The 18,099-nt window shown below is 37.0% G+C and overlaps 1 protein-coding gene across 4 annotated transcripts in view; it reads right to left on the bottom strand.

Moving 5' to 3' along the window:
• The window catches only part of EPS8 (epidermal growth factor receptor pathway substrate 8), a 177,928-nt gene that overhangs the window by 81,524 nt on the left and 78,305 nt on the right, over positions 1–18,099 (bottom strand). Inside the window, exon 2 of one of the 4 annotated variants that reach the window (XM_057702842.1) lies at positions 15,347–15,435. The exons of the other annotated variants lie outside the window; for them this stretch is intronic. The gene's annotated coding sequence lies outside the window, so the exon portion shown is untranslated. The remainder of the gene's footprint in view (positions 1–15,346; positions 15,436–18,099) is intronic. 4 annotated transcript variants of the gene reach the window in all.

The following is an 18,099-nucleotide window of genomic DNA, read 5'->3' as shown; positions in this document are numbered from 1 at the left end:
AGAAACAAATGGGGCAGAAACAACTTGGGCAGAAATGGGGCTTTTTTTTTATAGCAACATGTCTACTTTTGGGCCAGTGTCAGTTTATAACCCCCCCCCCCCCCCAGATTCTTTTCCAGGTATTACATTCCTGGATTTGAGCACCTGGAATTGAAACAGAGCAAACACAACTCTCTATAGTGAATCAATAAGTGAAAAAAAGGTGTTTGGGTCAGCCAGGGAAGGGAGAATCACTCCAAACCGTCATGTTCCTGGATCATACTGTGTGGATTTTTGTTTGGAAAGTTAAGATAGATCTGTTTGGGTAAGCAGGCTATTTGAGGTCTGAAGGAAGTGGAAATTTGAAGAGGGAATTATCACAAGGGCTGGTAATGCCGCATTTGCATTTCTTTCTTTCATTCCCATAGTTTCCAACTCTAAGCAACTGGGAAAACGGCCCATAGGCAGAGGTAGGTAGAACAGACAGGGAGGAGCATGACTGGATTTAATTAAAATGTACTGCTCATTACAAGAACAAGTTTATTTTAATGTTTCTAAGTTGCCCCCAAGTTAATTCCAGCTCTTTAGTAAATAAACTAGGTATCATTTAGCTAGCATAATCACTGTCCCTCTTTTTAAGCCAAATAATTTTGTAAAATCCACGCACTGAGAACTAAACTATTACTACGAGTGCTAATAGTAGTGATAGAAGGAGGAGAAAGATGAGGAGGGGCAGCGATGGCAGCTAACATTTAGATAGCATAGCGCCACGTGCGAGGCGCAACTCTAAGTGTTTTACATCTAGGTATTTTCTTTTAATTGTCACATCACACTCACGAGGTAGCAGCCATTACTGTGCTCACAGGACACATGAGTTAAGCTAGGTGCAGAGTTTAATAACATGCCAATGTCAAAGAGCTAATAAGTAGTTATATGTAGAATCTAAAAAAAGATACAAATGAACTTATTTACAAAACAGAAATAGACTCACAGACATAGAAACACTTATGGTTACCAAAGGGGAAGGAAGAGGGAAGGATAAACTGGGAATTTGGATTTAACAGATACACACTATTAGATAGAAATAAATAACATATAAATAATATATAAATTTATATAAATATATAAAATAAACAACAAGGACCTACTATATAGCACAGGGAACTGTATTCAATATCTTGTAATAAACTATAATAGAAAAGAATCTGAAAAAAGGAACTGAATATATAACTGAATCACTTTGCTGTACATCTGAAACTTTGTAAATCAACTAAATTTCAATTTAAAAAAATTTAATAGCTCATAAGTAGTAGATATAGAATAAAATCCAACCACTCTCCTACAGAGAGGAAAATAATGGTTAGAGAGTTGTTTTTCACCTAAATTCGCATAGCATCTAAATAGAACTAAGGGATTTTTTTTCTTTTGCTATAAATTTATTACAAATGATAGTGCATACATTTGTATAGTAAAGAACTAACAGTCTAGTTTACTTATAAAGAAGAAAACGACTGGATTCTGGATATTCATGAAGTAAAGGCAGGAGACGGTTGGGACTATTAGAAATAGCATCAAGACAAAGGCAAAAGCAGTACCAGGATAAAAACAATGCACCCTAGAATTTCAAAAGGATCACAAAATTCTAAAAGGGCATGACATCGCCTTAGCTTTTGTTCAGCAAAGTCTATGCCTACTACAGAGTATTTCTCTATGGGAACATATGTCCAATTATATAACCACAATCAATAAAAGTAGGATTGACTTTTACATCCAACTTTGAGGCAACATATGTTTTTACAAACATGGGGACATACAAATTATTATAAAAGACAGATATCAAAAAGTACCCACAAACCCTTATGAAACTGTACAGATATTTCGCTGTACCTCTATTAAACATGATACAGAGTGGGCACTTTTCCTTCAACTTCTGTGGGAAACATATTCTCTCAGGAACTTCAACAAATCAACTTAAAAACATATGCTGCTTTTTCTAACAATCTTATTTAGTTTTACCGAATTAGTTGGGAAAGGAGTTATCAGTTCTCCTCAAGCTGCTAAGTGTCAGCTTAAACTCAGCAACTTCTTCCAATAGTTTCAATATATTACCCTCCGAGGGAGATACGTGATTGTTTCTGATAACATATATTTTCTTATACTTGGTATTATCTCAAGTAATTTTTAAACTGCATATATTTGTGCTATGTAAGCAGTAAAAATCTATTAATGAAGAGTATCAGGATTTTAAGTGATCTCTTGGTCTTTTGGTGATCTAAACTGGAATCATTTTAGAAGCTTTTATAGATATAATTTGAACCAATCTAATACTACTGCCTTTTAAAACAATTTTTTTTTTTTATCATTCTTCTACTTAAATCCAATTACAAGATCCCCACCACCCTCCAGGTAACATCCGATTCAAATGCATAGCATAGTGCTGTTTGGTGAATTGGTCCTTTATACGTCTACAGCTTCTTTTCTAACCAGCTCTGCCTTCCTGCACCTCCCCTGCTCCCTCCCAGCACCCGCACCTCTCCACAGGCTCACACTGGCAGCTAGGCACAAGCTATACTGAACTACTTAAATAATAACTCTCTTGAATACCAAATGCTGAACATAGCTTCTAACACGTAGTAAGTTCTCACTAAATGCTTATTCAAATGAATGAAAAACTAGGCTCCTGATTATTCTTTTACAGGACAAATTAAGGTGTTCATTTCAAACCTTCTTACTAAGAAGAATGAAATAATGCTCTAAAAGCAAGAAAAACTTAGTAGGAAATATTTTAACTAGTTGAAGAGTTAAAAACAGAAAATATTTAGCACCACTAGCTTCTAACAAGAGCTATTCAAGGAAAAGGGCAGGCAGTGTCGACTCTCTCCCCAAATCCCTCTAATCCACTCCCAGCCATCCTCCTGTTTCTCCATCCTGCTGGCTCTTATTACCAGCCACCTTCTTTATCATCCCCAAATGGAGAGGAAAATAAATCCTCATCTAACTACATCTTCTCACCTCTCCAGTTCCGTCCCCTCTCTGATGATGGGCATCAGTCCTACCGAAGCCCATCCATTCTTTCTGTGAGGGTGAGGAGATACCACTCCTGGACTTGCCACTGGAACATCCTAGATGTTAACTTGATTTAGATCTGTCCTGAGATTAGAAAGAACACTGAACTCCAAAGTCCATACTATTCCTCGCTTTGCTAATACTATTCCTAACTCTGTGCCCTTGGACATGTCACTTGAACTCATAGCTTCCCAAGTAGTACTGACTAAGCTAGAAACTAGGGTATCTCCAAGAGCTCTCTGCAGCTCCCAAGTCTGTGCATTAGCTCGGTGACATCAGTGACAAAGGCTAGCACATTAACTCAGTGACCTGCTTCCTGTCATACAAATTTACCTACAAGGACCATCCGACAGAATAGAGCAGATGAGAAAAGTATCTTGTTTCTCACTGGTGAGGGTAGTCCTTATATAAGTAACTTTAAGGACTGGCTGAACTCTACCCTCATAAACTCCAAGCCTGCCTACAAAGAAAGCATGTGATATAAGGAATGTTGTCCTTTTTTTTTTTTTTTTTTTTTTTTTTTTTTACTATGTAGCTGCTAAGAAGCCCTGGGAATAGCATCTAGCAGCACACACAATCATATGAATTAGCTATTTGGGAGGAATAAGATGAATTTCCCTGCTCTCCTAAGAATTGAACTATTTCATTCCAGGATGCTAAAATGGATTTTTTTTTTTAAACAAGTCTTTGCATTTTATGAGATATGAGACTCAGTGTTTACAAGAGTGATACTTAATCTCAGCTGCCACTGTTGTCACCTCAGGGAGGGCTAGTTTGCCGAGACCAACATGGCTGCTTCCCTGCCATGAAGGAAATAGGATGAAAGCAAGTGGCATGCTCTTGTAATAACTATATGTGCCAAGACAGAAAATCAAAGACTCCAATTTATCAAGGCTCAAATGCTTAAGACTGAAAAAAGATGAAAAATGACCAACTATCCATCTGCTAATATAAGTGAACAAAGAATCCACAGCCTGGATCATCTCTACCCACAAATGATCCCTAAACATATTTGACAGCTCTTGCAAACCTTATAGAGGCTCAAATGACAATAATCTACTCTTAGAAAATAAAGATGGTCCAAGTAATGCTCCCCGAGACGACGGGTGAGCAAGCTTGCCCAGGAGCAATTTCCTAGCATCCGAAGACTACTTTCCTATTCCTAAAAGAAAAATAATAATAATGCTTCTGCCAAGAAGGAAAATACTTTGGGGGTGCTTTTATCAGAGCCACTGGAAACAATAAAAACTTACTGAGTGTATTCCAATGCATTCATTGTGGTATTGTGGGATAGTAAAAAGAACATGCTATGAAGATAGGCAGCCCTGAATGAAAATTCTAACTCTACCTTCTCTCTATGACCTTGCACAAGTCATTATCCTCTCTGAGCCTCTGTTTACTCATCTGTAAAATGGGAATAAGATTGTTATAAGGATCATATACAAAAGCAACAGGTCCCTTGAGATCTATATCTATATTCTACATCTATCTATCAGCTCCTTTATTTTCCTAAAGAACTGTATTTTGGAGAAAAATAGAAATGGATACCTTTTCTTTAGATACTGGTTCTAAAAAAATGAAATTCACTGAAGTAAAATCCAGTTGCAGTCAACCAAATACGACACAAGAGAAACACATGAGAATCAAAATAAAGAATGTTACCAATTACACTTGCAGATGCACAAAAAGAAAATTCCTTTGCTTACCATTCATCACCCACAAGAGTTTGCCTGCAATAATCTCTCCAGGCTTCCACATTCTCACAGGCTCTCCCACCTATAAACCTTTACTAGTACCACACACTTTTCTGGGCATTTCTTGGACTGGCTCACTTGCAGGCTTCTGCTCTTACCCTAAAAACCCCTCCCACTACTTTATGGTTGATCAACCATCCAGCAATTGCTTAATTCCTCAATCCCTACTCCTTTCTTAAAGTTTTCCCTGACCAACTCAACATTAGCAAGGGTTGTCACTTGGCAAATATTTATCATGTTTAATACTTTTTTAGTGCTAAGAAGAACCTCTCTGATTTATTCCTTGGTAAATCTGACATTGCTCTGGGATGTGGCAAACTCGTATAGTCTTTGGCAAAATAATTCCAGTACTAAGTGTGTGCTATGGAGAGTTTATATATGTGCGATAACGAAAATGCATAGAATTTTGTGACCAAAGTGGATATTATTACCAATATAAATTTCCTCTATGATTGACATAAATGACCACCTGACACAAATGACTCCTGTTTAAAGAAAAATGGATGCAGAATAGAAACAAATTTAGAAGTACAGAACTGCACTAAAATTTTTTTAACGAATTTATTTAGCAGCATTTCTACAGTCACAATTAGATAAGACCCTCCGTGTTGAGTGAAATACCAATGAAAGTACTGCTGTTGGTCTGGGCATGTATAAATGATGATTTTAACATCTGATGTGAAAAGCAGAAGTTTTGGTAAACGTAAGCCTATTTATATCAAGGAGGTTCAGAACTGACTCAGAGGAAAAAGTATTATCCTCTGACTCACCAAGACCACTTCCTGAAACACCCAATGTTTTTCTTGGAAGGAAGGATATACAAGTGCCATTTCTTTCAAACACTGATTAGACAAAATTGAAGTCTAACACAAAACGGTCAAAAGACATATATTTTCCAAACCCAAACAGGTTTCAAAGTGTAGAGCATTCCATAAACATGTATTATTTGGTCATGAAAGGGAAGACTTTAAATACAGTCAAAAATGGATAATCCAAGGTATATTATAATGAATAAGCCACTAATTACCTACACATATCCCTCTTTATACCATAATCTCTCCCTTTTTTGTTTTTTTGGTCGCGCTGTGTGGCATGCAGGATCTTACTTCCCTGACCAGGGATCAAACCCTCGCCCCCTGCAGTGGAAGCTGTAGTCTTAACTACTGGACTGCCAGGGAAGTCCCTATACCATAATCTCTTAATGATGAAGAAACATTATGATTTTAATCCACAAAATTAACTAATGTCTTTGGCTTAAAAACAATAATTTTTTATCCAAAGTAATTATTTTCTCTTCTCTGAATCACCTGTGTGGCCAATATTTAATAATAATTTACAAAAACAATAGGTAACAGTTATTAAGTGCTTATATGTGCCAAACTTTGTTATAAATTATTGGCATGCATTAACTTATTTGATAACCACAGCTCCTCTAAGAGGTAGGTACTATTATTATCTCTGTTCTACAGATGAGGAAACTGAGGCACAGAACAACAAAGCACCTTGCCCAGTATCGCACAGTGAGCACATGGTAAAGCCCCAAACCCAGGCAGACCAATGTAAGAGCCCAAACTCCCAGTTTCTGTGCTCTGTGTGTGTGATACCCCCGCCCATTAGAATGCGTGCTAAAGCTTAAAAACACTTAAGCACACAGACAACACACACACTTACAATTACACACATATACATCTGTGTAAACATTTCACATTTACATAATCCACACTAAAATCTATGTATGCCCTTTTCTGTGACCATTATATCAATAGGACTTGGGTACCAATAATACCAGGTCTTTAATCCAGAAGAACAATTACTCAGATAAGCTTTGAAACATTCCACTGTCCAGATATATTTATGTCAGTTTCACTTGTTTTTTTCATTCTAAAACATTGGAAACATCTCACAGAACTGCAAAAACACCAAAATGATACAGTCCTGGACACTATCCTTGGGGGGGGAAATACACATAACACTTCCTTCTTCAAAATAACAAGCAATTAAACTGAATCTTGCCATTTGCTTCCTCTTGAGTAATCCAGACTGGAAAGAGTTCAAATATCTGACTCTTGCAGTATTTTGTTTCCAGTAGAAAGATCATCCTTTAATATGCCACTTCAGCTAATATGTGTTCGCTCATATCTACAACTGATTCACAGAAACTAGCTTAAATATTAAATGACTGCCTATTTCTAGTCCTCAACATTTGAAAAAGAAATTCCTAGTTAGCTAAGGAGGCAGAATAAGCACTTTGAAAAGAGTCACACCACCCTGACCTTCAGATTATAAAGGGGCAATGTAAAAAGGGGAAATTTATCCCAGAAGGGTGAGGCCCTTAAAGCAGCAGCCTCAGGAAATATATTTCCAGTGTTAATACCAACCTGGAAGTGCTGAAGATGCAGGGGTGCTCTTGGAAGCCTGCATGCCTACTGTGATTTGATGAGCAAGAGAGTCCTCCTGATTCTTTAAATGATACCATCTGCCCAAGGGACATAGTGAATGAAATTCCTACTGCTGGAAATTTATTCTTTTGAATTAAGTATTTTCATCCCTGGGAACCACTTTTAAACTACAAGCACTTGTGGGAGTAATAATGTCATTAACACTTAAGTATAACTTATCAGATACTTTCTCCGAAGATAGGAGCAACCTAGGGTGATGTGAGAACGTTACTGATAAAGTCATTATGCCCAGAAACCTCAGAAACCTGCACAGAAATAGAGCAGTAGCAAACTACTGAAAAAAATGTGTTTCCTTGATACTTTTGCAAAAGTATCAAGATATATTCAGTTATTAATAATTGCTGGTAATATATAGTGAGCAAAACCATGTAAGAAATTCACTCAGTGTTTTTTGGCCTACACCTACCAGGGGTTGTGCTTCACATGAGGGCATATAAGCAACACCATGGTTTCTGTCCTTCAGGAGCACTTAGTTGAGCAAGACATATGCAAAGAGCTAATTACAATGCAACTTAGTAAATGCTAGTCATGGTATAAACAATGTACTATGAAACCATCTCTGTCAATAGGTTTCATCTGGGAGGAGACAGGAGAAGGAGTGTGTCAATCAGCACCTGTACAGGTAGGAGAGGACATTCCAGGCACATGCGAAGCATGGTACGTGGAAGGACGTGGTTTTTAGGGAATAGTGTGATATTCGGTGTGGCTGTAGTACAGGGTATATAAAAGATGATGATGTGGCAGAGACAAGCTTGACACGAGATTATGTGGGAGCTTGTAGATCATATAAAGGAATTTAGACTCAGTCTTTATGAAAACAGTAAACCAGTGGAGGGAGTAACAGTCATATTACTAATTTTAATAAAATAACTATGGGGGCATTCTGGAGGGTAGACTAGATTAGGAAGCAAAGTTAACTAATTTTGAGATAATTGTATCTGTTTCTTTCATTCCTATGGGAATCTCCCCAACTGTATTCTGCTCTACAGATTTTTTTTTTTTTTTTTGGGAAAAATGAAGACTCACCTATGTCATTCTCATAATGTCTTCAAACTTCTGAATTCCCCAAGGAGAAGCAGGAAGATAGCTTAACTAATTTAAAATTTGCCTACCAACACCAATAACCTACAATGACACACCTCACATTTTCTAGTTATTAGTTATATAAGAAACCCAAGGGAGATCTATTCATCCTACTTTAGAAAAGTTCATTTTAAAAATCCAGAGACTGGGAGTTCTCTGGTGGCCTAGCAGTTAGGATTCCAGGCTTTCACTATCATGGGCCTGGGTTCAATCCCTGGTCGGGGAACTGAGATCCCGCAAGCCACACAGCATGGCAAAAATAAATAGATAAAAAATCCGGAGATTTAAGAGAACTGAAGATTGGTTTTTGTCTATTTTTCATTTAAAACATTCCTTTAATGATATGGCCATGTGGAAAAAGATATGGCAGTTCCTCAAAAATTAAACATATAATTACCATATGTTCCAGTAATTTCACTTTTGGGTGTAGACCTAGAACTGAAAGGAGGAACTCAAACAGATACTTATATACCCATATTCAAAGCGGAATTATTCACAACAGCCAAAGGGTGGAAGCAAGCCAAGTGTCCATCAGTGGATGAGTGGATAAGCAAGATGTGGTCTATACATACAGTGGAATATTATTCAGCCTTTAAAAGGAAGGAAATTCTGATACATGCTATATAACACAGATTAAACTTGAGGCCATTATGCCGAGTAAAATAAGTCAGTCACCAAAGGTCAAATACTGTATGAGTCTACTAGTACGGGGTACCTAGAGTAGTCAAATTCATGAAGACAGAAAGAAAGGCAGTTGCCAGGAGCTGGCCGGAGATGAGTATCCTCCAATGAGTCTGGAACTGTTTGTCAGGATATAAAAGTTCTGAAGATGGATGGTAGTGACAGTTGCACAACAATGTGAATGTACTTAATGCCCCTGAATTTACACTAAAGATGATTTAAATGGTAAATTGTATGTTATATACGAGGGTTAGTCAAAAATTATCGGCACTCCGGTTACATTAAAACTTCTGTTGGCCTCACGGTCCTATCAGCACTTTCTGTTCAAGGCTACTGTCCCCCCAGTCACTGCTGTGCAGGTATGAATGTGTTAAATCAGTTCATCTGTAACTGCGGTGCAAGCAAAAATGGATGCCCCACTTGTGATTTTCGAGAAAGAAGAGCAGCGTGCAGTGATTCGTTTTTTGTGGTCTGAGGGTGTGCACGTCTGCACACTTCTGCCCACACTGTCCACACTCGGCAAAAACTTTGTTTTGAGGTTAAAGCATCCTCCCTATAGTCCTGATCTTGCTCCATCGGACTTTCACCTGTTTTATCCCCGAAAGCAGCCCTGTGAGGACGAAGGATTCACTTCTGATGCAGAAGTGAAGACAGCAGTGCATTCTTGGCTCGCAGCTCAGCCTGAAACATTTTTTACTGAGGGAATATGAAAGCTCGTTAACAGATGGACAAAGTGTATTAAAAAGCAAGGAAATTATGTCCAAAAGCGATGTATTTGTCTTTTCTAAAAGTTAATTAAGATGAATTCTACAGCCAGAGTGTGGATAACTTTTGACTCACCCTCGTATATTTTACCATAATAATAACTGAGGAACGAATAAACTACTGAATGTCTGTGAGTCCATCAGGTATGGCTGCCTGACCTGTAACACTAGATCTTACTGCGGCTGCCTCTGTAATGAGGACGTACCAGAGGCATCAAGGATTTCTGTGGCAAACACACACACACACATAGAAATTAAAACCATCCTTACAATCTTTTGTGTGTATGTGTGTGTTCACATAAATATATACATATACGTGGATGTATATATGTATTTTAACTTGAACTAAATTAGATTATCATATATTCCACTTTAATAAAGATCAAGAGACACAATCCCTAGTTTACAAAAGCAATAAACTGAACTGTATTTTGGGGGGAAAAGAAGAGCACTGGTCCAGTTTCACCAACTTTTGATTTCTCGTCCAGCTCTAACCTTACCTGGCAGCCCCTCTTAACAAACGCCATTTCTCAGTGACCCTTAATTTTCTCATTACTTGGGACTTCCCTGGTGGCACAGTGATTAAGAATCTGCCTGCTAATGCAGGGGACATGGGTTCAAGCCCTGATCTGGGAAGATTCCACATGCTGTGGAACAGCTAAGCCGGTGTGCCACAACTACTGAGCCTGAGCTCTAGAGCCCATGAGCCACAACTACTGAGCCTGAGTGCCACAACTACTGAAGCCCACACACCTAGAGCCAGTGCTTTGCAACAAGAGAAGCCACCACAATGAGAAGCCTGCACACCACAATGAAGAGTAGCCCCCACTCACCACAACTAGAGAAAGCCTGTGTACAGAACCAATACAGCCGATAAATAAATAAATGAATGAATAAATAAATTTATTAAAAAAATTTTTTTTTCATTACTCAAATGAAGTAGGGCTCTATGTCCCACCGCTCAACACACCAATCTCACAGTATATTAACGGGATAAACTAAGGCAATGTATATATAAAATTATTTTAACATAGAAAGTGATTTGGAATAGATATGCTCCTTTACAAAAGGATCATTTGACTTATGAAATGGCTCAAAGAATTTTTTAAAATTCCTCTGCGTTTTTCACTTTTTAAGTGAGCATTCAAGTAATCTAATATGCATACAAACTTTGAGGAAAACATCCCCTGAACAAATTAAAATACATCAGTATTTTGGGGCCAAATATATATATATTATTTATATTATATATAAATAAGGGGCCAAATATATATATATTATTTATATTATATATAAATATATATAAAATATACACATACTCAATAAGGTGGCTTCAAAGGTCAAACTTTTAATGTGATAAGATTTAGACTTTGCTTTTATAATTAATTAGTCCATTATTAAGTTCCATACCAAATATCGAAAGGAATTACCAAATGATATCAACCAAAGTTAAGACTCATTTAAAAGGATGAGAAACATGTCTATAACTTCAAGAAAGTTATCATTAACTTGATGTCTTATGGCAAATCAATTGTTAACTGCAGGAGTTAGTCCCTGGAAATAAGCCAAGTGACACTGACAATATCTCACTCAGTGGTTTTAGTACTTAAGAAACATGCAGTTTAAAATAAACAACCAAGAGTCTTCCATGAGTCAGTACCACCAATCCCCCACCCAACATACCTTTGAAAAACTTACATTCTTCAGGGGGCAGGGGGTATCTTTTTTCCTCACTGATCAAAACAAAACTCAAGCTCTCAGCAAACATTTACCTCATATGCTAGCCAAAACATCCCTTTTTGTAAGGAAATAGACTTTTGACATCCAGTACGAAATTCTTCAAACTTCCACATTAAATCCCAACAATCTGATACTGTCAACTAAAGTCCACTGAAGTTTAAGCTTAAACAAAGCAAAGAATATTATTAAATTCTTGTATAATCAGCTGTACATGTATTGTTTTTACCACTTATGGCTCTTTTTGTTTAACTCAAAAACTAACATTTCAGAATAACCCTGAAATGTTTTCTTTCCTTTCAATTCCCATTCTCCCTCCCACCTAAAGAGAACTTCTCTTTCCTTAATTGCTTGATGTAAACCCCTATTTTGCCTCCATTTTATGGTAAATATCTTGTAAAACAGTCCTTCCAAGTCTACTACAACTTATTTCACCCACTTGAGAAACATGCAACCCTCTCCCCTTCTCTTTCTACTTTATAAATTCCTCAATGCACCCAACCTGTAAGTGAAATATCTCAATTTACAAGTTCAAATTTGATTTTGGAGAAATAAGCTCCACAAATAGGAAGGACTTCAGTATTTAACTTCTTAATTAAACCTCTAAGCCTGATGATCATGTGCTACTTGGTCACCCCGTGATCACCCAGAGAACCCAGGATCATGTGTTCTAGTACAGAACACCCTCCCCCTCAGCTGGTTATTTTTAGAAAAGTTGCTATCTATATTCATTCTATCTCAGATTTAGTCCTGTAATAATGCCAGTTCACTTTTCCTCCTCAGGATCAAATCCAGCTGAAGTGGCCTACATTCCTTTTTCCTAGAGTAACCTGGGATTACCAACAACCTGAGAAGTTTAATGTAATTCGGTGAGCTTCAGGGAGGAGGGGCGTAGGCTTCATCCAGGCAATCCCTGTGTTCACGATTATATCATGAATTTCACAGAGAAATGTCTATTCAGTCTTTGTCCATTCAGTAAATCTTGCTGAGAGCTTACTGTGTGCCAGCAGGTATGTCTGAGGCTGGATATACCATGGTGAACAAACAGACATAATTCCTCTTCTCAGAGTCGTTAGGAGACACAATGGCCTTCTTTGATCCTCCCTTGAATATGCCAAGCTCTTTCCATCCTCAAGGCCTATGCCACTCTGTCTGGAATAATTATCCTCTTTGTCTTTGCCTGCCTAAATCCTGTATCTCAGCGTAAATGACCCCTTTGGGAACTATTCCTCTGATTCCTCCAATCTATATTAGATCCCTCATTGCATGTTTTCATTGCACCCTGAAATTTTCTTCATAAAACTTTATAATTAGACATATGGGCCAATATTTGTTTAATAATCTGCTTTTGAAAAATAAACTGCTACCTGGTATACTTTCTACTGAAGCAGAACACACTTTTCTATTTTGTACTTTATATGGAGAATATTTTAAGTCTCATCTTTCTTTTAGATGAATACTAAGTTCATATATCTATATATATTAATATGAAGCCTGAATTTTCTGTTCTTTACATTTTCTCTATAACTCTACACAATTTATCCAAAAATCTTCCTTCAGGTGCAATTTTTATAATAAAATTACACAATTCTCCAGCCAACTCCATTGTTTGTGTATACAACTTGTATTTTTTTTTAATATTTTAGATACCAGCTAATATTGGTAAAAATGTCCACATCAGATATCTAGATATTTTCAAGCCAGAATTTTGAATAGATTACACTCAATTTTTACAAGCAAATTTTCTCTACCATATTCTTATCTGAAGAAACCCAGACAAATATGAATCCCCCTACTTAATAAACGTGAGGGCTTATTAGCCTCTATGAGCCTAGTTTCCTCATTTGTAAAGTAGTTACAAAATTTTTCAAGGTTATGAGAAATAAAGTATACAAAGCCCCTAGCAAAATATCATACTAAATAAGTATCAATTCCTTCCTACATGTGGGGGAAAAAAAGGTTCACGTTTGAAAATGTAGCCCGCTATGAAATATAATAACGGTTTCCATTACCTAATCTGATTTCCGAAAAGAAAACAAGTCTTAACTTTTTTCTGCTTTATGGCTATATACTTCAGGGCAGGGGTTGACAAACTTTCTGTAAAGAGCCAGGTTGTAAATAGTTGGGGTTTGTGGTCCACATATGGTCTCTGTCAATATTCTTTGTTTTTGTTTTTATTTTCAATAATCTACTAAAAATGTAAAAAACATTCTTGGCTTGTAGACAGAAAAGACTGGGCATACTTTGCTAGCCCCCTGCTTTAAATTCATAGATGCTAATCTGTCCTGTCTTATCCTATTACCTGTATAATTTTAGGATCTTAACACTTAACTGAAAAATTACTCTCTCTACTATTTATCAAACCGTCAGTTTAACAAACACAAATAGAACACCTGTTTACATGCAAGGTGCTATAAGGTAACTGACTATCTAAACAAAGAGATGCATCACATCTTGTAAAAGAAGTACACTAAAGCCTTTTGCAGCTTTTCTAGATTGTCACCTCTCTCTTTCCTCTTTTTTTTTTTTTTTTTTTTCCTGAGCCTACTACTTATCCGGATTTACAGCATAACCAATTTTTGCTCATGACCTGGGGTTTCTCTTCCCATAATCCTGAGCTGAAATTGGTGCTAGTTTGAGCTCCTTGATGCGAATCTGATTAGGCTTCTTGTACCACAGAGTTAGAGGTCCCCTACTCCCCACTCTCCATCAGGCTCTGTCCTTTCAATTCGGATACATTGTTATACATTCACTTGCTTTCCCCCAACTTCCAAAACAATAATTTCTTCTCTTCTGGAGTTCAGCTCATCTGATCTCTAATTGTCCAATTTTTCTTCCTTTTCACGTATAATTCCAGTGGAAAAAAATCTGAATTTGGTGCCAGAATTCGTTCTGTTATTGTTCTGCCTCTGACGATCTGTGCATTTTCTTAGCCTGAGGACCTTTGTTTCTTCATCTACCATTGGTGTCAAAACCATACCTGTGCCTGTGATGCCAATCAGATGCAGTTAAGGGCAGAGAAAATAACGCATGTGGAAGTTACTTATTTATAACCTACAAAGTACTCTAAGAAACCACTGAGATCTCCGGTTCAGAAGTCAGATGTGATTCAAGATCTGGCTCTGCCATTTACGTTTATGAGTTATGGACCTCGGGCAAGTTAACCCCTGTAAGCCTCACTTTCTGCATCGGTAACATAAAGACAATAATAACATCTACTTTATAGGGTTTTGTGAGGATTACATGGTCTAATCCATGCCAAGCACTGACCACAGTGTCAGACACATAGTAAAGGCTCACAAAGTGTTAAAAATAATTATTATTATTTAAGGGTAAGCCAGGGGGTCCTTGGTGTTTCAGGTTACCTTCTCAGTCTCTACGTGCTTCTGAGTATATCTATTTCTACAGGTAAATTTATGCCCTTTTTCTATGACACTGATTAAACAAGTTCTCTGGCATTTTTCTCCGTTGCACTGCGTTCCTCTTACAAGGGATTTTTTTTAATGTCTCTCACCATTAAAAGAGAAGGAAGAGGGAGGACAGAAATGAAGGAAAGAAAGAGAGACAGAGAACTGTCAGTTCACACTCTGTATGTTCTCAATTAGTACAGTCAGTTCTGTTATAATGCGGCATATGTGTTCCTGAAAAATCATGATGCCATGCAAAATCACACCATGAAAAGCACAGGACTTAGGGGAAAAAAGGCCGTCAGTGACACATAAAGAAAGAAAGGAGCCTAGTAAAGATCCTAGCACAGTTTTTCATAGGTTAAGTGGTTAAAATAAATAAATAAATAAAAACTATAATAAATATGGCGCCTTACTTTGCAAAAGACCTGAAGTTTGCTCGTGGAATTGGGTGTCCAAGGGTTGCTGCTTCTGACTTACTGTGCGATGGTGGAAGAAGGGTTATCTGAAATGGGAGGGAAAGTTATGAAACGAGATATGAGTAGTTGTGGCTCATGATGTGCTGTGAAGTCAGGGAGCCGGAAGGCATCTGAGGTATGTGTATGTGCATTTTGTCTATTCCTATGTGGCTCAGTTCAGCTAGGTGAAATGGCCTGTTCACCGACTAGATGAAAATAAAATAAAATCACACATAAAAAAATGTGAAATTTACATTCTACTCAAATTTTTCCCTAATATCAATAATGTAGGAATAAATTTTTATTTTCAAGACAAGCATGATAGCAGAATTGACTGTATTTATCTCTAAACTGTGAACTCCTAAAAAACATTCTCAGAACCATAGTCACTATTTTCAAAGTCTGTGTTACCTTTCAATTTTCTATCAGCCCCAAGCCTTTACCTAGAAAGAGTTATTCTTTCCTTGTCAGTATTGAGCTGCTACACATAATCTAAACCTTTTTTTAACTGCATCTTTGTTTCTTCAGCTTTCCCTGCTGGGGAGAGCTCTGATTCAGACAGCCATGCCATATGTGTTTAGATCTCTAGATGATGTCCTACCCCCAAATGTCCATTCCAACAGAGAAGTAAAAGCCTGCTAATCAGTAACTCACTGCCATGGCATGACATTTATTCAGTCGCCAAATATTTATAGTGAGCATCTACTAAATACATGGAAACATAGGCTATATAAGATGAAACCACATCCAACCCATCACAGTAAGAGATAAAGACACGACTCAGCGGATCATTTAAAGTTAGTCTATGCTATGTAGGAGGTGAAAAATATTACAACACGTAAAAATAATGGTAACACAAGACAGAACATGAAACACCTTAAGAAAATATAGAAAGTACAAAGCAGATTATTTTCAATAATTGGTTGGAAGAGGGGACCAGGAGAAATGTAATGGATGTGATTAGTAGACCTTAAGGATGAGGTAAATTTTGCACATGACGGAGAGACTTTCTTATTGTAGCATGAGTCAAGGAAAAGGCAGGACATGGAGATGTAAAGCATAAAGATCAAGAAGTATAGGCCAGGGACTTCCCTCACAGTCCAGTGGTTAAGAATCTGCACTTCCAACTCAGGGGGCATGGGTTCGATCCCTCCTCAGGGAACTAAGATTCCGCATGCTGTGTGGTGCGGCCAAAATGAAAAATAAAAATTGAAAGAAAAAAAAAAGAAGAAGAAGAAGTGTGGGCCATAAATTAAGATACATTACTGCAAGTGATAAGTTACGTACTAGACTTGGAATTTGATATGATGGGAAATGGGAAAGCCACGGATAATTTTTAACCAGAAGAGTGCAACATTGGCCACGAATGGGCAATGGGGAGCCCAAAGGGCTTTCAGAGATCTGGCTTTGAATAAGTTAAGAGACTTCATTCAGAGTCTTTGGATGCCAAGCCAGAGCAGCAGGAGGGCTTCCCCCAGCTACAATCCCAGGCTTTGTGTCCGAGATTGAAATTCAGGGCTCTACTTAATGGATACTAACTGTGTCATTTGGTCTGGCAAATTGTATAAAATAGTGGAAAAAAAAGAAAAATTACCTACAAAATGAAGGAAAAGTATCTTTTAGGAATAATGAAGGAAGACAAAGCATGAAATGCAACCTGCAGTAATAACAATAATGTCAGATATTTAAATCTGACCATTAGGATCATATAATCAGGGAAGTTAAATAATATAGTTCTGAATTACATCTAAATATCTGACACAATGTTCCTGAAAGCAAGGCATTCTTGAACAAATATTCATGTGAGACCTACAGCAAGGTTAAGAAACACACAGGCATTTCAACTGAGATTTTACATTACCAAATACCGAGAGACAATATTTTACAAGTTGCTTTAAAATTTTAGAAAATACATTGAAAATTAAAACTACCACAAGTTTCTTCTAATCGAATTCCCAAACCTAGTTAACATATTCTATACAGAAGATTCTGTATACAAAGCCCACAAATTTTAACTAAAATAAGAAGTATAATTTTTCATATAGCAGAAAAGTCCATTTTAAATGTTCACATGTCAAATTAAACAGTTAAGAACATACACAAACCTCAATTCTAAAATAAAAAAGAATTTTTAAAGAATACTTAACAGTTTAATTAAATCAGAACTATCCTATAGGGTAAATGATCAAAAGAATGTATGATAATCTACCTCATTATATCACCTGCACAAAAATTTTATGCAATTCGACTACGCTATTGTTTAAAAACCTAAAATATAATGAGTTGACTTGGAGTCCCTTAAAACTCCAAGGCAGTTTCCTTAAAGTAAACTTCATACCTACTTTGCTGAATTACTGACATGACTTCACTGAAAAATAAACAAAACAGGAAACCTCTCTAAACAATTTATTTCAGATTTACATAGAAAATGAGTCTAACCATCTTATCCTCTCCAAAGTCATTTCCTCTTATATGCAGTTTATTTAAACTGAAGAAACTGTTTCCAAGTTTAGCTGCTGAAAAACAGAAACCTCCTTTAAAACACTCTAGGTACAGTAGGTACAGGGATATCCTTCTTAAGGTGAGAATAGGTATATCAAAAGACAAAATATTTTACATACCATTCCCAGAGCATGTATGAGATTTATATTGAAAGTGATACTGACATCTGCCTTGGAATTCTGGCCTGTAAAGCTGACCAAAGCTTTGTA

This window comes from Hippopotamus amphibius, chromosome 12 (assembly GCF_030028045.1).
Source record: "Hippopotamus amphibius kiboko isolate mHipAmp2 chromosome 12, mHipAmp2.hap2, whole genome shotgun sequence".
In the NCBI taxonomy this organism is placed as follows: domain Eukaryota; kingdom Metazoa; phylum Chordata; class Mammalia; order Artiodactyla; family Hippopotamidae; genus Hippopotamus; species Hippopotamus amphibius.
The sequence above is the reverse complement of the archived record's forward strand: the minus strand, read 5'-3'. Positions and strand labels throughout refer to the sequence as shown.